This window comes from Penaeus vannamei, chromosome 41 (genome assembly GCF_042767895.1).
Source record: "Penaeus vannamei isolate JL-2024 chromosome 41, ASM4276789v1, whole genome shotgun sequence".
Lineage (NCBI taxonomy): Eukaryota > Metazoa > Arthropoda > Malacostraca > Decapoda > Penaeidae > Penaeus > Penaeus vannamei.
This window is the reverse complement of record NC_091589.1, coordinates 1,527,588-1,535,087: the sequence shown is the minus strand read 5'-3', so window position 1 is coordinate 1,535,087 and position 7,500 is coordinate 1,527,588. Positions and strand designations below refer to the sequence as shown.

At 41.1% G+C, this 7,500-nt stretch overlaps 1 protein-coding gene across 1 annotated transcript in view; it reads right to left on the bottom strand.

Annotated features, from left to right (window-relative positions):
* Positions 1–7,500, bottom strand: part of LOC113806088 (uncharacterized) — a 76,776-nt gene that overhangs the window by 50,757 nt on the left and 18,519 nt on the right. The window lies entirely within an intron of this gene.

Sequence of the window (7,500 nt, the reverse complement as noted above, 5' to 3'; positions counted from 1 at the left end):
ACTGTAATACTGTATAAAATATACCAATGAATTATATAAATAAATGTATTATCTATAATATATACTGTATAAAATATACAGATGAATTATATAAATAAATGTATTATCTATAATATATACTGTATAAAATATACAGATGAATTATATAAATAAATGCATTAGTTATAATATATACTGTATGAAATATATACGGGTTTGTTTATCCGTTCTAGAAAACTGAAAAAAAAATAAATAAAATCAAATTGGAAGTTTTTTTTTGTCGAAAGATAGTACAGAACTATTTACATTGCATCACCACACATTTTCAAAATCATCATTACCATTACTATTTGCGTCAACATTACTGGGTATTATCATTATCATCATTATTCATCACTCTTTTCATCATTATCGGTACAAATAATTATCATCATCATCATCATCATCATCATTATTCTGTTCCTAATATCATCACCATCTTTATCATCACCATCATTTTTTTTAAATATATCATCACCACCGGTATCACCATCATTATCATCGCTATCATCATCATCATCATCATTCTGTTCCTAATATCATCACCATCTTTATCATCACCATCATTTTTTTAATATATCACCACCGGTATCATCATCATTATCATCACTATCATCATCATCAGAACAACAATGACCTCTATAACAAAGGCTCCACAGAGAGAACAAAAAAAAATATTTACGTACACATAAACAGACATGTACGCGTGTGCACTACTTATACCTACACGTATGTAACACACGGGTTTTTGTCCCACGGCTGGTTTCATGAACGTATTTCATCCTCGGCGTGAATCTGTTCCAATATGGACAATTCACGCGAATTAATATTCGCAATTAACGTGTGAATCAACATCTAAATGAAGTTAATTTGTGCAAAAGTCTAAATCGATGTGATAACGGCAGGGCAAAACATCCTTGCATAAATTTGCGGCTCTCGTGGTGGCAACACCGATCGCATTGTTAGGGCTGTGACGTCACGAGTGCAGGTACTTACATGGACAAACGCACGTACACACAGGGGCAAGGCGCACACATGTGGACATTCATACAAACGCACATTCGCATATACAGAGTTGACATGCACTGTTCTGTCACATTTTGGCGATCAATTTTCCTTTTTTCATGTTTTTTTTTTTGTTTGTTTCTTCATTCATTCTCTCTCTCTCTCTCTCTCTCTCTCTCTCTCTCTCTCTCTCTCTCTCTCTCTCTCTCTCTCTCTCTCTCTCACACACACACACACACACACACACACACACACACACACACACAGATACACACAAACACACACAGACACACACACACACACACAATCCCACCCACTTACACACACACACAAAGAAACAAACACACACCCACTCACTCACTCCCCCTCCAACACACTCCCACCCACCTACACCTATACCCACACCTCCAGAATCCCCCCCCCTCCTAACCCACCCACCTGCACCCATCCTGCCCACCCACCCACCCACCTACACCTATACCCACACCCACAATCCCCTCCTCCAACCCGCCCACCCACCCACCCACCTACACCCATCCTGCCCACTCCTGCCCACCAGCCCACCCCGCCCACCCACCCACGGGCGCGGCCACCAAGTCCTTCAGGGTGAGCAATCTCTTCAGGAATGCTTAGGTGGCCGCAGAGGAAATACCGAGGAACAGGCATGGCAGATTTTTCCTTCACTTACGAGAATAAAAGAAATATGAACATTATTTAAAACGCACATACACATACATACATACATACATACATACATAAACACATGCACATATAAGCACACACACACACACACACACACACACACACACACACACACACACACACACACACACACACACACACACACACACACACACACACACACACACACATACACACACATAAACAAACAAAAACACACAATTGTTTTGAAAAAAAATTATTTTCATTTCTTAATTCATCACATCACAGCAGTTCAAATAATCTTTCTTCATTAAAAAATCAACTCTTAAATACTAATATATAAAAAATAAATAAATTACAACATTAAGAAAATAAGAACGATGAAGAAGTTACGAACGATAGGAATAAAAGAACAAAAAAAAAATAATAACAATAATGATAATAAAAGTGAACGATACACTATTGGTGATGACGATAATGATGATGATGGTGATAGTAATAACAATTATAACGTAATGATGATAGCAATGATAATATCAATAACAATATCAATAACAACAACAACACTAATAATAATAGCAATAATAACAATAATGATAATGATGATAGCAATACTAATGATAATAAAAATATTATTACTAATAATATCAATGATAATAACAACAGCAACATTAATAATAATGATAACAAAAATAATAGCAACAAAAATAATAACAATAGCAACGATAACTACAACGATATTAACAATAAAGTAATAATAATAATAATAATAATAATAATAATAATAATAATAATAATAATAATAATAAGTATAATAATAATAATAATAATAATAATAATAATAATAATAATAATAATAATAATAATAATAATAATAATAATAATAATAATAATAGTAATAACAACAACAAGAACAATAATAATAATTAAAATAATAATAATAATAATAATAATAACAATAATGATAATAATAACAACAACAACAACAAGAAAAAATAATAACAATAATAATAACAACAATTGCAATACTATAATAATAATATAACAACAACAATAATGAATATAATAAATTTAACGACAATTACAACTATAACATTCCTCGTGAACCACCAACACAGATCAACAAACAAACAAATAAATAAATCACTGAATATATAATAAAAAACAAACAGAAAAGACGAATGACAACACTTTCATTATCATGACGATAACGGCATTTCCAAGAAACACAAAATTATCTTTAAAAGTCCAATCAAATAATGTAAAATTCGCATTTCTGCAACACTAATAATAAATAAAAAAAAAATCAATTAGCAAAAACAAATAGAAGATAACAATGCAATATTTTGAACGAAAAAAAAAAATAATAATAATACTGCGACATTTGTAAAATAAACAAAAAAATAATACTGCGACATTTGTAAAATAAACAAAAAAAAAATAATACTGCGACATTTGTAAAATAAACAAAAAATAATAATGCTGCGACATTTGTAAAATAATTAAAAAAAAAATACTGCGACATTTGTAAAATAAACAAAAAAAAATAATACTGCGACATTTGTAAAATAAACAAAAAAAAAAATAATACTGCGACATTTGTAAAATAAACAAAAAAAATAATACTGCGACATTTGTAAAATAAACAAAAAAATAATACTGCGACATTTGTAAAATAATTAAAAAAAAAATACTGCGACATTTGTAAAATAATTAAAAAAAAAAAAATACTGCGACATTTGTAAAATAAACAAAAAAAAATAATACTGCGACATTTGTAAAATAAGCAAAAAATAATAATACTGCGACATTTGTAAAATAAGCAAAAAATAATAATACTGCGACATTTGTAAAATAAGCAAAAAATAATAATACTGCGACATTTGTAAAATAAACAAAAAAAAATAATACTGCGACATTTGTAAAATAAACAAACAGAAACATAATAAAAAAGCGAATAAAGGTCTACACTGCAACATATGCTGCAACAACAATAAAATAAAACAACAGATAAAAAAAGGAGGGAAGGGGGAGGGAAAGGGAGGAAAAGGGAGGGAAAGAGGTGGGGGAGGGATAAGGGAGGGAAAGAAGAGGGAAGGGGGAGGGAAGGGGAGGGAAAAGGGAAGGGAAAGAAGAGGGAAGGGGGAGGGAAAAGGAATGGAAAGGGAGGGAAATGGGAAGGAAAGTGGAGGAGAGTGGGAAAAAGGAGGGAAAGGGGAGGGAGAGGGAAAAAGGAGGGAAAGGGGAGGGAAAGAGGAGGGAAGGTGGAGGGAAAGGGAAGAGAAAGAGGTGGGGAGGGAGAGGGAAAAAGGAGGGGGAGGGAAAAAGGAAGGAAAGGGAAGAGAAAGGAGAGGGATGGGGGAGGGAAAGGAAGAGGAGAGAAAGGGAAGGGAAAGAAGACAAAAAATATATATAAATAAATAATAAACTCAACACAGATCCAGCATTTCAACGGGGAATTTCTCCCCCTTGGCGCCACTTGACATAATCATGATCACTTCTTTTCTTTTTCTTTTCCCACATTTTCTCATTCATCATTTCCGTATTCGTTCACTGTTCTTTCCCCTTGTTTATTCTTCCTTCTATTTCTATTCTACTATTTTCTTTTTTTCTGTCTTTTTTGTTATGTTATTCTCTTTCTCACTCTGTCTCTCAGTTACTTTTCCTTTTCTGTTTGTCTATCCATCTGTCTGTCTGTCTGTGTTTGTCTGTCAATCTGTCTGTTTGTCTGTCAATGTCTGTTTGTCTGTCTGTTTGTCTGTCAATCTGTCTGTTTGTCTGTCTGTCTGTCAATCTATCTGTCAGTCTGTTTGTGTGTCAATCTGTATGTATGTCTGTCTGTCTGTCTGTCAATCTATCTGTCAGTCTGTTTGTGTGTCAATCTGTATGTATGTCTGTCTGTCTGTCTGTCTGTCTGTCTGTCTGTCAATCTGTCTGTTTGTCTGTCAATGTCTGTTTGTCTGTCAGTGTCCGTTTGTCTGTCAATCTGTCTGTCTGTCAATCTGTCTGTCTGTCTGTCTATCAGTCACTCAGCCTGTATCACTGCCACACCGTATCGGGGTCCATAGCGCATGTGTCCCCTGGCACTTCCTAATGTAAACTACCGCTGCCACAACATCCTCTCTCTCTCCCCCCCCTCTCCTCCTCCCCTTCCCCTGCCCCCCCCCACCTTCTCCTCTTCCCTGCCCCAAGTCTCCCTACCTTCTCCCCTTCCCCCCTCCCCCACACCTTCTCTCTTCCCCTGCCCCTCCCCCTACCTTCTCCCTCTTCCCCTGCCCCTCCTCCCACCTTCTCCCTCTTCCCCTGCCCCCCCACCTCTCTCTCTTCCCCCTCTCCCCCTACCTTCTCCCTCTTCCCCTGCCCCCTCCCCCTACCTTCCTCCTCTTCCCCCTGCCCCCTCTACCTTCTCCTCTTCCCCTGCCCCCCCCACCTTCTCCTCTTCCCCCTCTCCCCCTCACTCCTTCCTCCTCTTCCCCCCCCCTCTCTCCCCCCCTCCTCCTCCCTCACCTTCCCCTGCCCCCCCCCTCACCTTCTCCTTCCCCTGCCCCCCTACCTCCTCCCCTTCCCCCTGACCCCCCCACCTTCTCCTCTTCCCCTGCCCCCCTACCTCCTCCCCTTCCCCTGGACCCCCCCCCCACCTTCTCTCCTTCTTCCCCCCTCTCTCCCTCTCCTCTCCTTCACGAGAAGAGCCGACATATTCCTGATTTTTGTTTTGTAATTTTACTTCCTTTTTTCTTTTTTTTTCGTGCGTGTGTCTTTATTATGAAGATCATCTTCGTTAATCACTAGAATAATCACTATCACTTTTTTCCTTTTTATTTCTTTTGACATTTTCTCTCTTATCACTGTCATTTTCATTCACTGTTCTTTTCCATTTTTATGATTGTTTTCTATACATGTATATTTATTTATCGTTGTTTTAGTCTTTTTCTCACTCTGTCTCTCACTCTGTCTTTCTAATTCGGTCAGTCTGTCTGTCAATCTGTCTGTCTGTTTGTCTGTCTATCTGTCAATCTGTCACTTTGTCTGTCTGTCAATTTGTCTGTCTGTCTGTCAATCTATCAATTTGTCAATCTGTCTGTCAGTCTGTCAATTTGTCTGTCAGTCAGTCTGTCTGTCAATCTGTCAATTTGTCTGTCAGTCTGTCAATCTGTCTGTCAGTCAGTCTGTCTATCTGTCAATCTATCAATTTGTCTATCAGTCCGTCTATCGCCGCCATACCATATCGGGGTGCATCGCGCATGCGTCCCCTGGCACTTCCTAATGTAAACTACTGCTGCCACAACATCCTCTCTCTCTCCCCTTCCCCTCCCCCCCTTCCCCACTCCCCCCCTACTCCACCCTCCCTAACCTCCCAGCCCCCCTTCTCGCCTCCTCTTGTCATCGAGCCCCTTTCCCTCCCTCCCTCTCCCCTACCCCTCTCCTCCCTTTACCCCTATCCCCTCTCATCTCTACCCCTATCCCTCTCCCTACCCCTATCCTCCCTCTCCCTTACCCCTATCCCTCTCCCCTCCCTACCCCTATCCCTTTTCCCTCCCTCTCCCTACCCCTTCCTCTCCCCCCCACCTCCCTCCTCCCTCCCCCCTAACCCTACTCACGGTCGCCATAACACCGGAAGTCGGATAAATGGGTGGGTTTGTCCGGGAAGCCGCGAAATGTATGTCGCAAAACCCATCGTTCAGGTGTGGTGGGGAAAGGAAGGGGTGGGGGGGAGGGGTTGGAGGGGTTGGAGGGGGGGTAGAGGGGAAGTAGGGGAAAGGGGGATTGGGGTTGGGGAAGGGGGGAAAGGGAGGGGGAGGTAGGGGTAAATGGGGGGATTGGGGTTGGGGAAGGGGGGGGGCTGAACTGAGGGGAGGGAGTGGAAGGAGGTTGACGGGGTTGGGGGAAGGGAGGTTGAGGTAGGGAAGAAGGCAAGGAAGCAAAAAGGAAGGTTGAGGGAAGCTAGGAGTAAGGAGGGATAAAGGAGTGAAAGAGGAGGGAAAGGGAAGGGAACTAATCAATAAAAAAATTTGTCCGAAACGAAACGCGCAAAACTGGGCCTCCACAATGGCCGCCGGAAGAGGCCAGTGCGCGGCGCCTCTCCCTCGCCAGTGGCACCGACGCTTGGCACCGACGCCTGGCACCGACGCCTGGCACCGACGCTTGGCACCGACGCTTGGCACCGACGCGTGGCACCGACGCTTGGCACCGACGCTTGGCACCGACGCGTGGCACCGACGCTTGGCACCGACGCGTGGCACCGACGCTTGGCACCGACGCTTGGCACCGACGCCTGGCACCGACGCTTGGCACCGACGCTTGCATCCGCTCCCTCTTTCCCCTCATCTTTTCTTTTCTTCTTCTTTTCTTCGTCTTGCTCTCTTCCCCTCTTCGTTTCTTTTCTTCCTCTTCTTCCTCTTTTCTTTTCGTTTTTCTTCCTCTTTCCCCTCTTCTTCCTCTTTTCTTTTCTTCGTCTTGCTCTCTTCCCCTCTTATTTTCTTTTCTTCGCCTTGCTCTCTTCCCCTCTTCTTTTCTTTTCTTCCTGGAGGCCTGTCCGCTCCCTCTTCCCTTCTTCCTCTTCTTTTCTTCGTCTTGCCCTATTCTCCTCTTCTTTTCTTTTCTTCGTCTTGCTCTTTTCCCCTCTTCTTTTCTTTTCTTCCTCTTTTCCCTTCTTCTTCATTTCTTTTCTTCGTCTTGCTCTTTTCCCTCTTTCTTTTCTTTTTTTCCTCTCTTTCTCTCTCCCTCTCTCCTCTTTCTCCCTTCTTCCCTCTCTCTTCTTCTTCTCCTCCCCTTCTTCCCTCTTCCTTCCCTTCTTCCCTTCTCTTTCTCCCTTTT